This window comes from Heptranchias perlo, chromosome 29 (genome assembly GCF_035084215.1).
Source record: "Heptranchias perlo isolate sHepPer1 chromosome 29, sHepPer1.hap1, whole genome shotgun sequence".
In the NCBI taxonomy this organism is placed as follows: Eukaryota; Metazoa; Chordata; class Chondrichthyes; order Hexanchiformes; family Hexanchidae; genus Heptranchias; species Heptranchias perlo.
Genome location: NC_090353.1, coordinates 35,630,990 through 35,651,075, shown reverse-complemented (window position 1 = coordinate 35,651,075; position 20,086 = coordinate 35,630,990). Strand labels below are relative to the sequence as shown.

General features: G+C 46.0%; 1 protein-coding gene across 1 annotated transcript in view; it reads right to left on the bottom strand.

Annotated features, from left to right (window-relative positions):
- Positions 1–20,086, bottom strand: part of yjefn3 (YjeF N-terminal domain containing 3) — an 87,329-nt gene that overhangs the window by 12,923 nt on the left and 54,320 nt on the right. The window lies entirely within an intron of this gene.

Sequence of the window (20,086 nt, the reverse complement as noted above, 5' to 3'; positions counted from 1 at the left end):
ACCCAGCTGGAGGCTGAATTCTCCTCTGATTCAGAAATAACAAGCGAGGGGAGGGCATTAGAGTAACTAACACAGGCAATGCAAATGTCTGCCTGGTACTGGGCGGCTCGAGATTCCACAGATATGAAACCAATCAGTTACACAGAATTACATCGAGTCTACAGTATAGAAACAGGCCATTCGGCCCAACTGGTCCCTGCCGGTGTTTATGCTCCACACGAGCCTCCTCCCTCCCTACTTCATCTCACCCTATCAGCATATCCTTCTATCCCTTTCTACCTAGCTCCCCCTTAAATGCATCTACGCTATTCGCCTCAACTACTCCATGTGGTAACGAGTTCCACATTCTCACCACTCTCTGGGTAAAGAGGTCGGCTGAGGTACAACAGCAAAACAACATGGCCCCGTTAAGGCCTTTCCCACAGCCCAGGGGTGTGCAAAACGAAACGGTCTGGACACTTTCAGAGACAAGTCGGGTGAATGGGCCTCGAGGATTGTGATAATAGGTCAGGCTTTCCTTGACCAGGCCTTTTGTTATTTATCCTCCCCTTTTAAGATGAGGTGTCAGTCATGGCTCAGTGGGTCGGGCTATCGCCTCAGAGTTAGAAGGTCACGGATTCAAGTCCCGCTCCAGAGACTTGAGCACATAATCTAGGCCGACACTCCCAGTGCCAGTACTGAGGGAGTGCTGCACTGTCAGAGGTGCCGTCTTTCAGATGAGATGTTAAACCCAGGCCCTGTCTGCCCTCTCAGGTGGGCGTAAAGGATCCCAGGACACTCTTTTTAAGAAGAGCAGAGGAGTTCTCTCCAGTGTCCTGGCCTAATATTTATCCCTCAACCAACCCCCAAAAAAAGAGATTATCTGATCATTTATCTCATTGCTGTTTGTGGGATCTTGCTGTGCACAAATTGGCTGCTGCGTTTCTTACATTACAACAGTGGCTACACTTCAAAAGTACTTCATTGGCTGTAAATCGCTTTGGGGCGTCCTGAGGCCATGAAAGGCGCTAAATGCGAGTTCATTTATCATATATAAATAAACACACGGACCGCAGCGGTTCAAGAAGGCGGCTCACCACCAACTTCTCAAGGGCAATTAGGGATGGGCAATAAATGCCGGCCTCGCCAGCGACGCCCACACCCCATGAACGAATAAAAAAAACCACCTTATTTACTTCGGATACTGAGCCTCCAACTATGGTCAGCGCCTGATACAAGCCCGGCCAATAAAATACCACAATCCATGTGCCAGGCGTTCTGATATAAGGGCTAGTCCCATGATCCTGGGCTCCTGATAAGAGCCGAGCGTATCGCAGGGAATCCCAGGACCACGGCCTCTGATTAATCGCCCATTATATTAACGGACGGAAAAAGCGGCTCCATCTCCCGCCGCCCTTTTTTTTTAATTCGTTCACGGGAGGTGGGCACCGCTGGCGAGGCCAGCGTTTATTGCCCATCCCTAATTTCCCGCGAGAGGGGGGAGGAGTTGCCCCGCTGGGAGTGCGGGATCACGGAATCAGACCTACGATTCCATCTATCCACAGCACCCCCCTCTCCCCCAACTTCTCCCCCACCCCCCTGCCCCGCACCCACTTTGAACGTACCCCCAATAAGCAGAAAAATAAGGGAAGGCCCCCTCTGTACTCCTGAGAAATGCCGGCCAGTGATGGGCGTTGCCATCGTGTAAAGATCCCATAAATGTTCCGGGTCTGGTGTCCCGCTGGCCCAGTGAAAGTACCACCCAGCGTAGTGCTACGCGAGGCCCCATTCCTGGGCTGGACTGGGTCAAGCCATCTCAGCACTAGGGGGCACTCGAATTGGGCTGAGCATCCTCGGTTTGGCCACTTGGCTGAGGTACAGGAGGTCTGCAGGCACCCTCGGGAATGAGTGCACGAACGAGCACCTTGAGGGGAAGGGCAGGCGGGGAGAGAGATGAGTCCGGGGGGAGGAGGACACGGAGGAGGGGAACGTCCCAAGCTGTTCATACCGGCGAATCTGACAAGCTCGCCAAGGGGGTTTTGGCAACTGAAAGGTGAACGCAAATGACAACCTTCCTTTTCAAGAAAAGAGCACATATAAAACATCAAAGACGGTTATTGAAGATGAATGATATCATCTCTAATAGCCAGTCTGGAGGGAAATCGAGAACAGGTGCATAATGATACTCATTCATCATGCATCTGACAGCAGTATGTTGCCAACAGTTCCTCTCCTCTCCCGACAGCCAGCCAGCCACCCAGCTGGTTCCCATTTCCCATATCAGCACCAAACCCCAGTCGTAGCACCTCACCGCCACTCCGCAGGTAGAATCATAGAATCATACAGCACGGAAGGAGGCCATTCTGCCCATCGTGCCTGTGCCGGCTCTTTGAAAGAACTATCCAATTAGTCTCACTCCCCCTGTTCTTTCCCCATAGCCCTGTAAAAAAATTTTCCCTTCAAGTATTTATCCAATTCCCTTTTGAAAATTATTATTGAATCTGCTTCCACCGCCCTTTCAGGCAGCGCATTCCAGATCATTACAACTCGCTGTGTAAAATTTTTTCCTCATGTCGGCTCTGGTTCTTTTGCCAATTATCTTAAATCTGTATCCTCTGGTTACCGACCCTTCTGCCACTGGAAACAGTTTCTCCTTATTTACTCTATCAAAACCCTTCATGATTTTGAACACCTCTATCAATTCTCCCCTTGACCTTCTCTGCTCTAAGGAGAATAACCCCAGCTTCTCCAGTCTATCCACATAACTGAAGTCCCTCATCCCTCGTACCATTCTAGTAAATCTCTTCTGTACCCTCTCTAAGGCCTTGATATCCCTCCAGAATTGGACACAATACTCCAGCTGGGGCCTAAACAGTGTTTTGTAAAGGTTTAGCATAACTTCCTTAGTTTTGTACTCTATGCCGCTGTTTATAAAGCCCAGGATCCCGGATGCTTTTTTAACAGCCTTTTCAACCTGTTCTGCCACCTTCAAAGATTTGTGTACGTCCACCCCCAGGTCTCTTTGTTCCCGCACCCCTTTTAAAAGAGAAGTAAAAGAAAGAACGAAATTCAGCTCATTGCACCATCGACTAAAACAATCGAGTCACGAGAAACATGAAAACCATATTGTCAATAAGAAATAGTGGGCAACTCTTCAGGAATCTGAGAAATCATGATCCTCCTATTGGATGGTTTAAGGATGAAGCTTCTTTGTCTTCACCGTTGGGAACCCAACTGAACCATTGGGTTTGTAGAGGCTGAAGATTGAAGGAAGAAGGGAAGATTGAAGGAAGAAGGGAAGATTGAAGGAAGAAGGGAAGATTGAAGGAAGAAGGGAAGATTGAAGGAAGAAGGGAAGATTGAAGGAAGGTGAGGAGTTCCACAGTGTTGAGTTTCAGTAGAAGACGGTGCAATGGATCCTGATTCCAACACAGTGAGGGTGCGGGGAGGAGGGGGAGGGTGTCGGATGGAATTCTTGGAACTTAGAAAGAACAAGAAAGGAAAATTCAGAGTACCACCGACAATGGGAGCGCTGATTAAATACAGAAGAGGGAGAGTTTGATCAGTGACAAAGATTACCTGTTGAATGACAAGCAATTTGTCTGTTCTTTCCAGAGTTTTTCAAAGTGCAAGGGCAGATAGGTAAAACTATATAAAAAAAGGCCATTGGCATCTCGTATTTTATAAATAGGGACATAGAGTACAAGAGCAAAGAGATAAATTTGTACTAAACAGTTGTTAGGCCACAGTTGGAACACTGTGTGCAGTTTTAGGTGTCCCGTTATAGAAAGGACATTAAAGTCAAGGAGAGTGTAGGTTAACCAGGATAAAGCCAAAGAAGGGACACCATATTTATAAGGAGAATATTGAGATAAGGCTAAAGGAAATGTTTTTAAAATTATGAAGGGTTTTGATAGGGAGAATAGGCAAAGATTATTTTCTCTGGTTGGGGAGTCAGCGACAAGGGATCATCAATTTAAAGTTGTCGCTGGGAACAAAGAAACAGTTTAGGAGACATTTCACCATGCAGAAGGTTGTAGGAACATGAAATGCTTTGACACAGGGAGTGGTTGAGGCAGAGACCAATACATCTTTCAGGCGAGAGTAGATAAACATTCTTGAAGCAGAGGAAGATACAGGGCTATGGGAAGAGAGCAGGGGCAGTGGGATTAGTATTGGATTGCTCTTGCAAAGAGCCAGCACAAACACGATGGACCGAATGGCCTCCTTCTGGGTTGCAAATTTCTGTGGTTCTATGGTACAGTCCAGATGAAACACTATTGATTACTGCAGGGCAACCTGGGATACTTCGGTGATTCTGATTGTTTTTTGATATCAAAAAGCCGTTTGATGTGATTGAGAATTCAGTGATATTCTGATCAGCTGGTGAACAGTTTGCATGAAGTATAATGGACTTTACCTAATGCAGAGACGACTACATTATACAGCGAAGTGTGGCTTTTAAAAAATATCTAAGTGTCTGCTGACTGGGACGGTCGTGCGTGAGAAGAGCTTCAGCACTTTTGCTCTAGTATTTGTTGAGTGTGAGTCAACAGCACAAAACAGCACCAAAGAGGCCACTGGAACAGCTGGTGTAGGAAATAGCCAGATGTTATATTGATGCAATAGGGGGCGTTCTTGTACGGTTGAAGCTAAAATACATTTTTCGGACATGTAGAGGGAGCTTTACTCTGTATCTAACCCTGTACCTGACCCTGGGAGTGTTTGATGGGACAGTGTAGAGGGAGCTTTACTCTGTATCTAACCCGTGCTGTACCTGCCCTGGGAGTGTTTGATGGGACAGTGTAGAGGGAGCTTTACTCTGTATCTAACCCGTGCTGTACCTGCCCTGGGAGTGTTTGATGGTACAGTGTAGAGGGAGCTTTACTCTGTATCTAACCCGTGCTGTACCTGCCCTGGGAGTGTTTGATGGGTCAGTGTAGAGGGAGCTTTACTCTGTATCTAACCCGTGCTGTACCTGCCCTGGGAGTGTTTGATGGTACAGTGTAGAGGGAGCTTTACTCTGTATCTAACCCTGTACCTGCCCTGGGAGTGTTTGATGGGACAGTGTAGAGGGAGCTTCACTCTGTATCTAACCCGTGCTGTACCTGCCCTGGGAGTGTTTGATGGGACTGTGCAAGTTGTTGTTCTTGTAACCATTTGAAGAAAGGTTTGAGACATGTTCTCTTTCCAGAAGCACGGAGTCCCTTTAAAATTAAAATCACTTGTACAACATGTCCAACGTGTGTTTTCGAGATCTCCTGCGTCAGAGAATCATGTCACTCTGGACTGCTATTTCGACAGCTTTGTAAACTGAAGAACTCCTCCAACCATGCAGCTGCCCCCTGGTGTCTGTCTGTGCAAAGAACCCATGAGCTACTTTGATGAGGTTTGACAGATGAGATATGTTTGTTTTAGGGTATGCGGTCTCGTGTTGTGCACTGCTCTTGTAGGCAAATCGATGCTCAGGCCTCGTTTCGGGCCTTCCTGTTTGGCTCAATTGGTTATGGCAGTTAGGGGTCGCCAACTCTGGTTGGGCGTATTCCTGGAGGTTTCATCATATGACCTCCTGCCTCCGACCATTCTCCCCCACCCCCCCACACTCCCGCCATTGGTCACCCGACGCATCTGACCTCGCGACGCTCCGCCTTCCCCACAGCCAATCGGAAAGCAAATGGGCTCTTCATTACCCGATTGGATGATTCTTGACCATTAGCCAATCAGCGTTTTTTCTCATGTCTGTTATTTTTATAACTAATAAACAAATATGTTCAAAGAAAATAAATAGAACACAATGTATTTTTAACACCCCTATGATTTTTCACCTGATGTTGCTCACAGCAGTGTCCAGGAGATCAATCTTTCATTCCTGGGGACTCCAGGACAATCCTGGAGAGTTGGCAACCCTAATGGCAGCATATAGATGAACCACTCAGAAGAGGAAGGTCACTGGTTCAAACCTGTAGGTGTTAAAGGTCCCATGGAACTATTGGTTGAGGGATAAATATTGGCCCAGGACACTGAGGAGAACTCTCCTGCTCTTCGAACTGTGGCCATGCGACCGTTTACATCCACCTGAGAGGGCAGACGGGGCCTCGGTTTTACGTCTCATCCAAAAGACGGCACCTCCAACAGTGCAACAGTCCCTCAGTACTGACCCTCCGACAGTACAGCACTCCCTCAGTATTGCCCCTCCGACAGTGCAGCACTCTCCCAGTACTGACCCTCCGACAGTGCAGCACTCTCCCAGTACTGACCCTACGACAGTGCAGCACTCTCTCAGTACTGACCCTCCGACAGTGCAGCACTCTCTCAGTACTGACCCTCCGACAGTGCAGCACTCTCTCAGTACTGCCCCTCTGACAGTGCAGCACTCTCTCAGTACTGACCCTCCGACAGTGCAGCACTCCCTCAGTACTGCCCCTCCGACAGTGCAGCACTCTCTCAGTACTGACCCTCCGACAGTGCAGCACTCTCTCAGTACTGACCCTCCGACAGTGCAGCACTCTCTCAGTACTGCCCCTCTGACAGTGCAGCGGTCCCTCAGTATTGGCACTGGGAGTGTCAGCCCAGGAAGGGAGCACACTGGAGAGGGACAAAGGGATCAAAGTTTGAGGGGTAAGAGATGTTTGTGTCAGGATGTACAGTGTCCTAAAGTGCCCAGCAGTTTCCTGCTCTCGTACAAGAAGCAATTGAGAAAACTTGCTATGTGAAACAATCTTTTGTTGAGAAAGCAGGTGAAGGGCTGAGGCCCACAGCACTGAGGTTGAACAGAAGATGAGGTAAATCAAGAAGTGTGATTAAGGGACACCAAGCTTGGGTTTTGAAGCCTGTAGATTGTGGGAGGAAGAGAAGACTGAAGGAGGCGAAGAGGTTTCTGGCCTCTTACGCAGCCCTGATTTTAATCGCTCCACCATTGGCGGCCGTGCCTTCAACTGCCTAGGTCCTAAGCTCTGGAATTCCCTCCCTAAACCTCTCCGCCTCTCCACCTCTCTCTCCTCCATTGTCATTCCTTAAATCCTACCTCTTTGACCAAGCTTTTGGGACACCACCTTTCCTAATATGGCTCGGTGTCAAATTTTGTCTGGTAATCACTCCTGCGAAGCGCCTTGGGACGTTTTACTACGTTAAAGGCGCTATATAAATGCAAGTTATTCACAGTGTCAAGGTCTTGTGGAAGCTCTTGGAGATATCTCTCCTTGTCCAAAAGGACATGCGTTCAAATCCAGTCCAGTAAGAAGGGGGTGAATTGGTTCCTGCTCTGTTTGGGGAGGTAAGTAAAGTGGGAAATGCACTGATCTGTAACACTGCCTCTGTAATGATGTACCAGTTTGAATATTACAATTTACAGATGCGTTCCCTTAATACCAGCAAGTGATGCATCAACACTACAATTAAGCAACAGGTTGTCTCTACGTTGGACAAGTCTATCAGTCTGCAAGGTGGAATTTGTAAGCTAGCAGCGTCTGCTGAGTTATGTAGCTACTTTATAGCTTGAACAAACAAGTTATTTCCTCATTATGATGAACCCTAACAGCAAGATCATAAAAATGTCTACCCCTCACGAATGCTGATGGAGGATGTCCTCTATCACATGCAGGGAAGAAACAGGACAGGACACTCAATACAGCTCAGACAGCTCGGAAGAGATGATGGGCTCCCCATTTCTAAAGGCTGTTTTGTGTCACAATAAATATAATAGCCAAAGTATTGGCACAAACGAAAAAGGTCCTTTGACCCATCTGATCCCAACTTCCCAGAATACCGACTGTACTATCTGACCTGAAGCTTATTCCATTGTCAGAAAATGTTTGGCAGCGTCCCAGTGTATTAAATTATCAGATGGATGTACAAGTGCTATCAGGAGGCTATTCCTTTATGGAAATATCCTGCAGGGTAATTTGTTTGTTTTTGACACAAATCCCCCACGAATCTCATGCCAATTTGCAAGTGTGGGAACTGTTTTTTGTCCTTTATTTGTAGATGATAGGATTGTAGCTTTCAAATCTTCTAGACTTGTTATTAGAAGAGGTATTATCTGTGGTGGATTGTGCAGAATAGACATTATTGGACAGTTAATGCTGCCTTGATCAATAGGTTTAATAAAGAGTTGACTAGAAATGGGATTGAGGGATGTCAGGGTGAAGTACAGAAAGAGATGTGTCAAAGGTGATGATGAATCTGTGCAATACATTGATCACCCAACTGTTGGAGCAGCACCTCCCAAACCCGTGACCTCCACCACCTAGAAGGACAAGGGCAGCAGGTGCATGAGAACAACACCACCTGCACGTCCCCCCACCCCGAGGCACACCCCATCCCGACTTGGAAATATATCGGCCGTTCCTTCTTCGACACTGGGTCAAACCCTGGAACTCCCTACCCAACAGCACTGTGGGAGCACCTTCACCACACGGACTGCAGCGGTTCAAGAAAGCGGCTCACCACCACCTTCTCAAGGGGCAACTAGGGAGTGGGCAATAAATGCCGGCCTCGCCAGCGACGCCCATGCCCCCAGAATGAATTTTTTAAAGTTTTGAGCAGCCCAATTAGAAAGGATATTGGAGCATTGGGAAAGATGCAATGGAAATTCACTGGGATGGCAGAATATAATTAGAATGAGAGATGCACAGGAGCAGAGATTAAAGGGTGCGAGCTCTAATAGAAGTGTTCAAAGTTTTGAGAGGGCAAATAGTGAAAGATCATTCCTGCCCATCAATTACAAGGGAGCATAATTTTAGGGTTAATAGTAGAAATATAAGGGGGGAGGTTAGAAGAATGTTATCGGGTCAGCCAGGGCAAAATGCAGTCGGGAAGGCCACTCCTGATCATTACCCAGTGACTACTGTCGGACTGTCCACGTGATGCTGGGTGAGAAGAGGATCAGCCTTGGCTGTGATGCCCTCCCCAGTGATAAGACAAAAGGGCAACACTCATTGCCTGGGCTCACACACGAAAGAAAGAAGTTACTCACTGTTGTAATGTGGGAAATATGGCAGTTAGTTGAGGGATAAATATTGTCGAGAACAGCGGGGAGAACTCCCCTGGTCTTCTGCAAAATAGCAGCTGTGGGATTGTTTACATCCACCTGACAGGGCCTTGGTTTAACATCTCATCTGAAGGACATCACCTCCTGACAGTGCAGCACTCCCTCAGTACTGGCAATATCAGTCTGGATTACATACTCAAATTTCTGGAATGGGGCTTGAACTGATAACTTTATAGGCTGAGAATGCTACCTGCTGAGCTACAGCTGACTCCTAGAAGGAAACTGAATAGTTGGGAATAGTCCAATTTGTATCACCTGAATCCTGTAAATCTCAAGCCTCTGTCTCGTAAAATCCGACAAAATAATGTTTGGGATGAAGCCAGAGAGCAGCATTGCTGGGACAGTATTAGAAAAATAAGCATGATTTGTCTCTTATAAAACCAGTTGCAACATCTATTAATTCACCTTAAAGTAAATGACGCAGTTGATCTATTTGAGATTTAAGAGTAGCCTCTGGCCGCCACTGGCCCAGAGGTCTGGAATTGGCAGCTCGGAGCTATTTCAGACCTGATTGGAAGGTCTGGCAGTACTCTGGTCACCTTCCATTCAGGTGGTGGGACTGAGCGCAACCAGACGGCCAAATAAAATTCATAAATCATTCTGTAGGAGTTTTGAGACTCGAGCAAGAAAAATGAGAGAGAGAGAGAGAGAGAGAGATGTTGGTGGAGAAATTAACCCTCATTACGACTGATTTCCGGGCGGAAACTGGGGGCACAAAATGGTCAATTTTGTAGGGCTAGCCGCCGTATTGGCCTCAGACGATTTTCAGATGTCCCCCGAGGCAGTCACCTTAAACAGGCACGATGTTCGGAGATGCCGCCGATGTCACCTGCTGCAGCCTGAGATTTCTCTGCCACGGGCTCGTTTCAGGCTGCAATAGCTGACATCAGGCCAGCGCCACCGATTTATCAGGGAGGTCGGAGAGGTTATCTACACCGGGAGGGACACTCACATCTCCTTCCCTATTGACGGAGCAAAGCAGGACGAGAGAGAGTGCTAGGCTTTCCCCTCATGGTGCAAGGTGCCACTGACTGCATGCACGTTGCCTTAGGGTGCTCCCTATAACCAGCCTGGCATCTTTATCAATCGAGAGGGGATTCCACCTCCTCAAAATGTCGATTCTCAAAGGCCCCAGCGCTTCACGCGACACGTGCTGAACTCGCACGCCGCGACGTAAGCAGCATCGAAGACTGGTCCTGCAATAAGCCCGGGACCTTAATTCAAATAAAAATATTCAGCCCATTTAAATAAAAAAGTCGACGCCAACGCAGCCGCCTTAACCAATATGGCGGGCGACGCACCTCCGGCTGGAGACGTGCACGCGTTTCCTGCCCGCCATATTGGGACCTTAGAGGTCTGTAAAACGGGGAGCTGTGCGGATGAATCTCTGGGCCAAAGTTTTGACGAAAATTCCATTTTAATAAAGTTCGGGAGTCGATCGAGTTGAAGGAACCAGAAATCCAGACTGCCCAACCTAATGACTTTTCCACATGAAACTCCAATTTTCCCCAAATTCCACGGATTATATATGCCCGTTGATATTTTTAACAAATGTGGCCGCATATTGATGTATTTTTCTTTTTAATTTTTGTATCCCAGACCTACAGTCTATCAATTTAGAAGTCATGGAGCTGTAATAATGAGGCTTTACTTCTCTGAAGTCTGCCCTTGGAATTCATTCACCAGATTTTATGCACATTAAACCCAGACCTCCGACTATTCCAACCCGTTTTTCACTTTCAAATTTAGTGGCTGTGCCATCACTTTTTGACCTCCGGAGGTGGTCTAGTTTTCGGTGAGGGATTTCAGTGCTGAGGCCCAGGGGCAGGATCAATCACTCCTGGGTATCGCACAGTTGTGGGTTCAGATGAGTCTGTGAGGTACCAGGAAGAAATAATATTCCTCTGTCAACTTCTTTTAGACATTAACCCTTTGTTAATACTACACAGCACAAATTCAACCCACTGGATGCAGAATAAAGCTCCCTCCACACTGTCCATCAATCACACCAAGGTCAGGTACGTCACGGGTTAGATACAGAGTAAATCTCCCTCTACACTGTCCCATCAAACACTGATGTGGAGATGCTGGTGATGGACTGGGGTTGACAATTGTAAACAATTTTACAACACCAAGTTATAGTCCAGCAATTTTATTTGAAATTCACAAGCTTTCGGAGGCTTCCTCCTTCCTCAGGTGAATGCTGTGGAAATGAAATCCTCGAACCTCTCACATATGTTCATGTCACGCTACACATTACCCCACCAGCGAACAAATGTTATCTGTCTTTAATATAACGGGTCATTTGCTGTCTTTTCCATGTTTCTGCCTCTCTATCTCTGTGTTTTTTTTTGGTGGTTTGTATATTCGGAGACCTTGTAGGTAACACCTGTCTGTCTGCACACTGATTGCCTTGGCAACGGGCAGTTGGAAAGAATGTCTGTAATCACCAGGTATTGTTCTGTGATTTATAAATGCGAGAGGTTCGAGGATTTCATTTCCACAGCATTCACCTGAGGAAGGAGGAAGCCTCCGAAAGCTTGTGAATTTCAAATAAAATTGCTGGACTATAACTTGGTGTTGTAAAATTGTTTACAACCATCTCACACTCCCAGGGCAGGTACAGCACAGGTTAGATACAGAAAAAAGCTCACTCTACACTGTTCCATCAAACACTCCCAGGGCAGGTACAGCACAGGTTAGATACAGAGTAAAGCTCCCTCTACACTGTCCCATCAAACACTCCCAGGGCAGGTACATCATGGGTTAGATACAGAGTAAAGCTCACTCTACACTGTCCCATCAAACACTCCAGCATTTTATGTTTTTATATCAGATTTCCAGCATCTGCAGTATTTTGCTTTTGTTTGCTAAGTTTTAATGTTGACTAAAGCTTTTAAGTTAACCAGAGGCGAGATGAGGACAATTGTTTTTGATGCAGCGAGTTGTTCTGATCTGGAATGCGCTGCCTGAAAGGGCGGTGGAAGCAAATTCAATGGTAACTTTCAAAAGGGAATTGGATAACTACCCGAAAAGGAAGAATTTACAGGGCCATGGGGAAAGAGCAGGGGTGTGGGATTAATTGGATAGCTCTTTCAAAGAGCCGGCACAGGCACGAGGGGCCGAATGGCCTCCTTCTATGCTATAAGATTCTAACCGCTAACCTCTGCATCAGATTAGTTTACTGACCCCCTCCCTTGTTCAAGCTGCTGAACATTCTCGGTGTGAAATCCAATAGACGCTAAGTTATATTAAGAAACTCTGAACCTAGCGGACACAAAGAATAAGTGGCTCACATCTATCAACTTAGTGAGAATGTGTTAGAATAGCAGCAATATTAATAATCCTCTGACTACCACGGAAGGATTTTTAAATGTGTGATTTTTGCTCTTAAATTAGTTTCTCTTTTCCACATTAACTTAGGGTATTTTTATTTTAGAGGCCATCCTCTCCGAGAGTGGAATGGGTTTTGCCCATCATAAGCTGCGCTGATGACAGAGATGCTATCATCGAATCTCACAGCGTAGAAGGAGGCCATTTGGCCCATTGTGCCTGTGCCGGCTCTTTGAAAGAGAAATCCAATTAGTCCCACTCTCCCACCTGCTCTTTCCCCAGAGCCCTGCAAATGTTTTCTTTTTCGATCATTTATCCAATTCCCTTTTGAAAGTTATTATTGGACAGTTTGTGTCGAAATGACTGTTTGGGTTGAATGAACTTTGTCTGTTTGTGAGTAGTTAACTGTTCGGGCTAATTGACTTTTTGGCCTAATTAACTTTCGGGCCTAATTAACTGAGCCTAATTAACTTTTGGGTCCAACTTTAACTATTTGGGCTTAATTAACTTTAACTATTTGGGCCTAATTAACTGTTTGGGCCTAATTAACTGATTGGGCCACTGCGAGTGTGGGGCAGGCCTGACAGTGAAGGTCTTTGTGACAAATTCAAGTTAAGATCAAGCGCCACAAAGAAAACAGTCATAATCTTTTTCTCTTATATTCCCTTCCCCCACCCCCACGAAGACGCTGACTCTCCCAGGGTACGGGATCCAGGGGCATCAGCTGTCCTCCAGTACCTCACCCAAATGACCAATCTTCCATGTGCGAGACCAGACAGCGTTAGCAAACTGTTCAAGTGTGAGTGTGTGCGTGCGTGTGTGTGTACATCTGTGTGTGTTTGTATGCATGTGTGTGTGCGTGTGTGTTTGCATGCGTGTGCGTGTGTACATGTGCGCCTGTGTTTGAATGCATGTGTGGTTGGGTGTGTACGTGTGGGCATGTGTGTGCGTGCGTGTGTGTGTGCACATGCCTGCGTGTGGGTGTGTGCGTGCATACCTGTTTGTTTTCATTAGGGGATAGGGAAGGGCCTGAACCTGTCCATATAAACGCACTTTCCAGGAAGTGTTCGATGGATGGAAATGGGAATGGTGGGTGATGCGAGTCCCTCACGATCTCTATCCCCTAAATCCTGCTGGTGCACTGATATCAGGTGAGGGCACGATTGGGCTGAGGCAGTGATGCTCCCCATGGTTAAACAGCCTGCTGATACTCACTATCCAGTCTCACACACGAAGAATGGTCACTCGGGTAAGCTGTGGAAGGGAGGTAGCCCCAGCGAGAGTGGACGCCTTCAGGAGAGGAGGACGAATGCTGATCTTCCCTCCTTCTCCTTCTGCCAGTGGCTCCCGCCGCAACTGGGCTTTTATCTGATATAACTCAGAAAGGCAGATGTTGCATTGATACCTCCTCTTATCCCATCTCTCAGGATCGTCCCAAAGTGCTTCATGTACAAAGGATTACTTTGAGGTGCGGCCACTGTTGCTTTGTAGGCAAATGCGACAGCCATTTTGCACACAGCAAGATCCCACAAACAGGGGCGTATTAACGCACGAACCCGTGGGCCCCAATCACAGACTGGGACCCCCCCCCTGCTGCCAGGGGAGGTGATAGGCAGCCCTCCCATTACAACCCGAGGGATTCAGTCTCCCCACCACCCCGATCCCATTGGCCACCCATCAACATTCGCCAGTCCCAGCTCCAGAGGGCAGTGGCCCATCCGCCTCTAATGCATTCGGTTTTAATGGATTGGGGAGGGAGGGGGGAGTCTCGGGGTGGGCCCCCCTTAGATGTTCCTGGTGCCCGAAGCCCCAGGAATTCTCAACTGCGCTCGGGCTGTGCAATGTCTGGCCCATCGATCCGTTCCATTGTACTGAGCACGACTTCAAACAAAAGATTTTAAAGATTTTCTCTTTAAATCTCACGCTCGCCAGCAGGCTGCTTTCCGGAAACATTCCGGAAGTCCAAAGATCTTCAGAGGGATACACGAACAAAAGTTATACTTAGGCCTGGAATTAATACTGGCTCCTGTCAGCACTCACATCATTAACCAGAGTCTATAAACAGTGGCCATTATTCTGCATGAACCCATGGGGGGAGAGAAGAGACGGAGCTAGAAGCTGAAACAGCAGCTCACCGATGACCCAATTGGTAAATGCACTTCTGGGTGTGGTACCAGGAATGTCTCCAGGCTCGATCCTTGGCCTGTGCTGAGTTACATAGAATGGCGCAGCACCGAAACAGGCCATTCGGCCCGACAAGTCTATGCCGGTGTTTATGCTCCACACGAGCCTCCTCCCTCCTTACTTCCGCGACAGTGAAGTTGCGGAGTAGCGGCTTGAACCCACGACCTTCTCACTCGGGGGCAAAGATGCCACTAGCTGAGCCAAGCAGGCATAGAAATAGCTCAGTACAGTGCAAGAGTATTCCCACACTTTGGGAGTGAAAACTGTGGTGGGCGGCAGTGCAAAAGTGGGCAATAGCAAATCGGCAGCCCATAGAAGTCAATCGGAAAGAAAAATCGGGCGGGGTGTGAAATGGGGCTGGCGATTCGCTATCGCCCGCTTTGCCCCAATGTCGAAGATGAATTTCTACCCCATTGAAGCCACGTTATGGGGGCGTTCCCTTTCTCAAAGAGTGTGGACTGTGTGTGTTGCTATGGTTGAGATGGATGACTCGTCAAGGGGTTGGTGAAGATTAGGCCCGGAAAATACATAATACAAAAGGTCAACTCCATCCTCACCCAAAATATAATCTGGGATGAGAGATGGAAATTGGGGAAAGAAATTGCAAGGGATATTAGAGAGAATAAAAAGAATTATTGAGGGGGCTGTTATTAAAAAGAAAGTGGGGCCGCCTTAAAGAGCTGAGTTAGGGGAAGTGAAAAAACACTGCGGTGCAGCTGCTGACTGATCTCCTTTTCACATCGTGGGGGGTAATTTTAACCTAATTCACCGGGCAGGAATCCCATGAAACACCGATTTTAAACCCCGCCCGATATTACCCTCCGTTTAAAGGAGAGTAAAATCGGATGGGGTGTAAAACCAGCGTTGCACCCGATCCTGTCAGCTTCCTCACGGGCGGGTTAGATTAAATTTGTACCCCCTCCCCCCCCACCACTGCCCCCTCCCCCCCCACTCCCCCCTCCCCCCCACCACTGCCTCGTTTCTCTGTGCAGTCATTTGGGCCTGGTGAGAGCAAGCTACGTCCAAGGTCATAGAGAGAAAAAAAACAGATGGGTAATGAGAGGTTGCTCCCTCCAGTGGCCCGGTTGGTAAATGTTATGAATAGCTGCAAGTATCAAACCAGGAGGTCTATGGTTTGATTTCTGGTCTATGTTGCGTTGGCCGATATAGGAAGATAGGAACAGGAGGAGGCCATTTAGCCCCTCGAGCCTGTTCCACCATTCAATGAGATCATGGTTGACCTGTGACCAAACTCCATATACCCGCCTTAGCCCCATTTCCCTTAATACCTTTGGTTAACAAAAATCTATCAATCTCAGATTTAAAATTAACAATTAAGCTAGCATCAACTGCCATCTGCGGAAGAGAGTTCCAAACTTCTACCACCCTTTGCGTGTAAAAGTGTTTCCTAACTTCACTCCTGAAAGTCCTGGCTCTAATTTTTAGGCTATGCCCCTAGTCCGAGACTCCCCAACCAGCAGAAATAGTTTCTCTCTATCCACCCTATCAGTTCCCCTTAATACCTTGAAAACTTCGATCAAATCACCCCTTACTTAATCTTCTAAATTCTAGGGAATACAACCCTAGTTTGTGTAATCTCTCCACGTAATTTAACCCTTAGAGTCCAGGTATCATTCTGGTAAATCTACGCTGCAGTCAGGGTGGTGGTAGGAGATGCTGCAATCGGCCTCAATGTCCCAGAGCTTAGCAGGGAAAAATCAGTAAGGATCCTGCTCCTGATTTAGGTGTCAGCCGTGGCTCAGTGGGTCGCATTCTCGCCTCTGAGTCATGGAAGGTCATGGGTTCAAGACCCACTCCAGAGACTTGAACACATAATCCAGGCTGACGTTCCCAGTGCAGTATTGAGGGAGTGTCGGATGCCACCGTCTTTCAGATGAGACGTTAAACCGAGGCCCCATCTGCCCTCTCAGGTGGACGTAAAAGGTCCCATGGCCACTTTTCGAAGAAGAGAGGGGGAGTTCTCACCGATGTCCTGGCCAATATTTAAAAAAAACATATTATCTGGTCATTGTCTCATCGCTGTTTGCGGGACATCACAACAGTGACTACACTTCATTGGCTGTAAAGAGCTTTGTGAGGTTGTGAAAGGCGCTATATAAATGCAAGTTCTTTCTTTCTGATTGCAATTCAATGGGCCCTGCTGGAAAGTATGTGTGTGGATATTAGGGAATGGGATCTTGGGTAAGGACAGGACCAAGTTCAGTTGCGATGTCCACCACAGTCAAATAGCTCCCTGGCACTGACTGTCTAGCTCAGGTTATGAAGAATTGCCAGGTGGGTGAGGTAACAATCCCAGCAAGAGTTGGCACCTTCAAGAGGGAAGGTAGAAAAATGAAGCAAGAAAGTAATAAAATGGTCACTAGAATTATCAGACGCCATTAGGACCAGATGGAATGCATTCAAGAATAATCAAAGAAACAAAGGCAGGAGTAGTGGGAGCCATGGTTGAAATATTTTGCAGCTCATTAAACATGAGGCAAGAACCAGATGATTGGAAAACAGCTATGGTTTAAATTCTTTATAAAAAGTCAGACAACCTATTGTCTTGACTCGTATAATAAAAAAAACATTGAAGGAAATAGCTCGAGCCACTTAACGAAAGCAAAGGTGATGATTCCATGCCAACAAGGGTTTCGGAAAGTAGGTCAGGTGAAAAAACACTTAATGGATGGGATACAATGTGACTTCCAGAAAATATTTAATGAAGTGACAGACGAGCGGCTTGTGCCTAAACTGGGAGCTGTCAGGATTGGACAATGAGTTGGCTTTTAATACTTCTTTGAAACAAAGGATAGCGACCAATGAATGTCACTCTGACCGCCAGTTGTGAACAATGAAGGAGCCTGCGAATTTCGCCCTGGGATCTCTGCTGTGTAAACTCTTCTATATACGAGCAGATGTCCTGTGGCATTGCTCCCGGGCAGTCTGGAGTGTGACTGTGATGAGCAGCTGCAAACCTGGCCTGTCGCTTTTTAAGACCACTATCTGCAAGAGTCTGGATAATTGTAGCTCAGATGAAAATTTCAGGCTCCAGGTCCGTGTCCGTCTTTCTCTTTCTTTATTAAGATTGTTCTGCTTCTGTATCAAAGTCTCGATGTCTGGACTCTGACTGGAGTGTGCGAGATGCAAGATTTATGGAAAGGTGGTTTACGTCTCGTATTTGTCCAGTTGACTTCAGACATGACACTTGAAACTGTCAAAAGTATATTAAAAAAGACAGTCATTTGATGCTGGTTTGTCTTTACCTGGAGGCATGAATTTACAAGCAACTGACAATTTATCATTTTTCCTCACCAGCAGCAATTAACCTATAAGTAACCCCAAATTAACATGGTGTGTATTAAATCAACACACACCAGTACTGTATCCATGTGAGAATATACACCAGTACTGTATCCATGTGAGAATATACACCAGTACTGTATCAGTGTGAGAATATACACCAGTACTGTATCCATGTGAGAATATACAGCAGTACTGTATCAGTGTGAGAATATACACCAGTACTGTATCAGTGTGATAATATACACCAGTACTGTATCCGTGAGAATATACACCAGTACTGTATCAGTGTGAGAATATACACCAGTACTGTATCAGTGTGATAATATACGCCAGTACTGTATCTGTGAGAATATACACCAGTACTGTATCAGTGCGATAATATACACCAGTACTGTATCCATGTGAGAATATACACCAGTACTGTATCCATGTCAGATTTTACACCAGTACTGTATCAGTGTGAGAATATACACCAGAACTGTATCAGTGTCAGAATATACACCAGTACTATATCAGTGTGAGAATATACACCAGTATTGTATCAGTGTGAGAATATACACCAGTACTGTATCAGTGTGAGAATATACACCAGTACTGTATCAGTGACAGAATATACACCAGTACTATATCAGTGTGAGAATATACACCAGAACTGTATCAGTGTGAGAATATACACCAGTACTGTATCCGTGTGATAATATACACCAGTACTGTATCAGTGTGATAATATACACCAGTACTGTATCAGTGTGAGAATATACACCAGTACTGTATCAGTGTGATAATATACACCAGTACTGTATCAGTGTGAGAATATACACCAGTACTGTATCCGTGTGATAATATACACCAGTACTGTATCCGTGTGAGAATATACACCAGTACTGTATCCGTGTCAGATTTTACACCAGTACTGTATCAGTGTGAGAATATATACCAGTACTGTATCCGTGTCAGATTTTACACCAGTACTGTATCAGTGTGAGAATATACACCAGAACTGTATCAGTGTCAGAATATACACCAGTACTATATCAGTGTGAGAATATACACCAGTATTGTATCAGTGTGAGAATATACACCAGTACTGTATCAGTGACAGAATATACACCAGTACTATATCAGTGTGAGAATATACACCAGTATTGTATCAGTGTGAGAATATACACCAGTACTGTATCCATGTCAGATTTTACACCATTACTGTATCAGTGTGAGAATATACACCAGAACTGTATCAGTGTGAGAATATACACCAGTACTGTATCCGTGTGATAATATACAACAGTACTGTATCAGTGTGATAATATACACCAGTACTGTATCAGTGTGAGAATATACACCAGTACTGTATCCATGTGAGAATATACACCAGTACTGTATCAGTGTGAGAATATATACCAGTACTGTATCTGTGTCAGATTTTACACCAGTACTGTATCAGTGTCAGAATATACACCAGTACTATATCAGTGTGAGAATATACACCAGTACTATATCAGTGTGAGAATATACACCAGTACTGTATCAGTGTGAGAATATACACCAGTACTGTATCCGTGTCAGATTTTACACCAGTACTGTATCAGTGTGAGAATATACACCAGTACTGTATCCGTGTGAGAATATACACCAGTACTGTATCACTGTGAGAATATACACCAGTACTGTATCAGTGTGAGAATATACACCAGGACTGTATCAGTGTGAGAATATACACCAGTGCTGTATCAGTGTGAGAATATACACCAGTGCTGTATCAGTGTGAGAATATACACCAGAACTGTATCAGTGTGAGAATATACACCAGAACTGTATCCGTGTCAGATTTTACACCAGTACTGTAACAGTGTGAGAATATACACCAGTACTGTATCAGTGTGATAATATACACCAGTACTGTATCAGTGTGAGAATATACACCAGTACTGTATCCGTGTCAGATTTTACACCAGTACTGTATCAGTGTGATAATATACACCAGTACTGTATCAGTGTGAGAATATACACCAGTACTGTATCCGTGTCAGATTTTACACCAGTACTGTATCAGTGTGATAATATACACCAGTACTGTATCAGTGTGAGAATATACACCAGTACTGTATCCGTGTCAGATTTTACACCAGTACTCTATCAGTGTGAGAATATACACCAGTACTGTATCCGTGTCAAATTTTACACTAGTATTGTATCAGTGTGAGAATATACACCAGTACTGTATCAGTGTGATAA